A 3,358-nucleotide genomic window follows, 5' to 3' on the forward strand; every position below is an offset into this window, starting at 1 on the left:
CGAAAGGTGCTTCACTCCCCAGCAACGGCACCAAAAAAGAGTCTTGATGACCCACAAGTATAGGGGATCTATCGTAGTCCTTTCGATAAGTAAGAGTGTCGACCCAACGAGGAGCAGAAGGAAATGACAAGCGGTTTTCAGTAAGGTATTCTCTGCAAGCACTGAAATTGTAGGTAACAGATAGTTTTGTGATAAGATAATTTGTAATAGGTAACAAGTAATGAAAGTAAATAAGGTGCAGCAAGGTCGCCCAATCCTTTTTGTAGCAAAGGACAAGCCTGGACAATCTCTTATTTACTAATTGGAGGCACCATACGAGGCACCACGTTAATCCTCCAAATTAAGAAATATTAACCATCCGATTAATATATGATGTGTTTCCAGCCGTTAGATGAAACAAGAGACCCGCTATATCCTTCCCACATACAGGAGTTGTCTTCCTCTTGGTCTCTCTCTCTCTCCTATAAAAAATTGAGCGTCATCTCTCCTAGATTTGACATACGTGAGGGGTCTTCACCACGTTAATTCTATAGAAATTAATAAATTTGACCGTCCGATTAGTATCCGATGTATACGTAGCCACTGGATGAATTATGAGACACAACCGCATACAGGAGTCGTGCTACCCTTGGTCTCTCGATGCTTCCCTTCAAAATAAAAAATGAAACGAAAATCTGATCGTCTCTCCTTTTCTCCTAGATTGACCATCCTCCGATTGAATCGAGGGCATGGCAAACAAACGGCATCTGCGGACACTGCATCAAATTTCTAGGTGACGAACTCATGATCCAAAACTTTCTATCTCTTAGAGACCCTCCTTCGACCATTGAATTCCCACCATGTTCATCTTTTAACCATGCTTTATTCTAGGTTACCTTTCAGGCAAATCAGGGAATCCATCTGATGGTTGTTCATATAGGGGAGTTGTTGTGCCGGCAGTTTGAAGCTGCTCGGGTGGTTGCTGTCGTCACAAAGGCTCCTGAGTCCAAGGAATAGAGCCAAGCATTGATACATTGATTAGTCGCCCCCAATCAGTAGGTAAGTAAGCCCGTATTTACTCTCAGGTTTATTCTCCAACCACATGAACTGATCACAAAATCTGCACTACTGATTTGATGCATATCGTCCCGCAAGAAGAAACTAGCAGATTTCCAATTGTATGGTTGCGTCCCTGATTTCAATAATTCGGCAGCAAGTTCACTTTGATATTTCTAGGAAGCTTAACTACAGATGTTCCTCCATACAAGCCTCCATGGCCATAATAAGTTGATGTTTCCTATATAGAGGAATCATATTTATATATCTTTCTGCAGACTATGTCCACTCTGAATCACCAATTACGCCTTGCATGGTATCTGTCTAACTATTTCGCCTTTCAGCACTAAGGGACAATATGATGATTAGACTTTAATTTATACAAACAAACTTACAACAATTCAAAAAACTATGTCAGATAATTTATGATCTTTTCTTGGTAGATTTGGTGATTAGCTTTTCAAATTGTCATCAATGCAAGAATTAAGCTAGCTACATGAAATATTTGATTCATGCATGTTATTGTGAATCCATGAAATATGTGAGTCATGCATGTTATTGTGAATGTCGTTTCTTCTCGGTGCACTCTAAATATGATGCATACGGTACTTTAGCTTTGATGTATGAACTTCCAAGATTTATGGGAATAATCTCTAATAGAGTGTGTAATCTTCTCATCGTAGACTCAATTAGATTTTAAAGCAGAAACTGGTGCAAAAAGTAAGCTAGCTACATAGTACTTGAGTTGTACATGTCTTTATTAGATGTTCATATGTTTTATGGCTAAAGCACTCCAGAATGATGATATTTAATTATATAAAACTAAATATTCACATAATTTTTCCTACAAGACCTATCAGATTTCTCTTTCATGTATTTTCATTATTTACAGCAATGAGTTGTGAGTTGTGTACAATGATAAATTTTCATGTATTGTAAGATGAAATCTTTTCACCACAATTATAGACTTATGCCTTCTATAGTGCCTTTTCTTTTTTGTTTAGTTTCTGAAGTTGCCACTGTAGATAAGGGTTTCCTTACGACAATTATCAAGTTTAATGGTCAATCAACAAGTAAAAGTTGGCATGCAAAAAACATATATGTCTTAATCTCAGGTTGTGCGGTGGTTCACATGCGTGCTCTTCTACTTGCATAGAAACATATTGCACCATAATTTTATGTCACGTGCATTCATAGAAACCGGCTTTTAGCATTAAAAAAGTTCAAGTTTTCTAATATATTTGTCTTAAATTTGCATCCTTTTACTAATTATAAATTTGTTCTTTATCAGGGTATGCATGTATTGTACAATGCCTAGGTTGCTTCTACTTGCATACATACATGTTTCACTAGGCTCATAAATCTTGTCTTCTCTATAGAGAAACCGGATGTTAGTATGCACACACCATTCAGGTTAGCCTACTTTTTGGCTTAAATGATCTTTGTTTTTCTAAATAGAGTTGTATATATTCTCCAGTATTGAATATTTATTTATGAAAAAATCAGCGTACATGATAATTCTTTATATAAGGAGTTATTCTTTCTGGATTTTGTACACTGATAAGTAACCGAGCAGCTTTATGGTATGTATTACTCGAGCCAAACAATACATGCCAAGGATTTTGGATTTGTGTGGCACTGCACAACTTAAGGGCTGAGCTAAAATCACTGGTAGCTTTGTTGCCTATTCTAGATTGTGAGATTGGAATATTTTCATCCACTTAACTACATATCCATTTGTCCATCATGCCTTAATTTCTCAAAATTTCATGCTATCTCATCATGGCCATATTTTCACTTTAATGTTTTTTAACCAACTAAGTTGTGGCTTTAATTTGAAGTGATATCTTCATATTATCGTAAAACACATACACATTTAGTATAATAGATCTTGATTGTTTTGCAATCATAATAAGTTCATACGATATCCATGTAAGATGGTGGCAGTAAAAAAATAATGAGAAGCTAGAGAAGTATCCAGTGGTATCATCCTTTAAGGTAACCTTGCATGATCTTAGATGTAAAGTCCTATTTTCATCTCTTAGGATAGTAGTATCGCTCTATTTTTGAATCAGTTCAATTAATGTTCTATTAAGTATCCAGACATAATTATGAGTCCTCTAGAAGTACCTACAAGCTCATTTTAGTTAAACAACGGATACACACTACCAAACAAAGTAATTAACTTCATTTTTCAAAGAGTCAGAAAATAAACTTGGATGCATCTAAATGTAAAGTTAAGGTAACAAGACTTGCGATCCATAGCATTTTTACATTCCTTATTTAATTTCGTTGTACATATGATCCACCTTATAGTACTACT

Source organism: Triticum dicoccoides, chromosome 7B (assembly GCF_002162155.2).
Source record: "Triticum dicoccoides isolate Atlit2015 ecotype Zavitan chromosome 7B, WEW_v2.0, whole genome shotgun sequence".
NCBI classification, from domain to species: Eukaryota; Viridiplantae; Streptophyta; class Magnoliopsida; order Poales; family Poaceae; genus Triticum; species Triticum dicoccoides.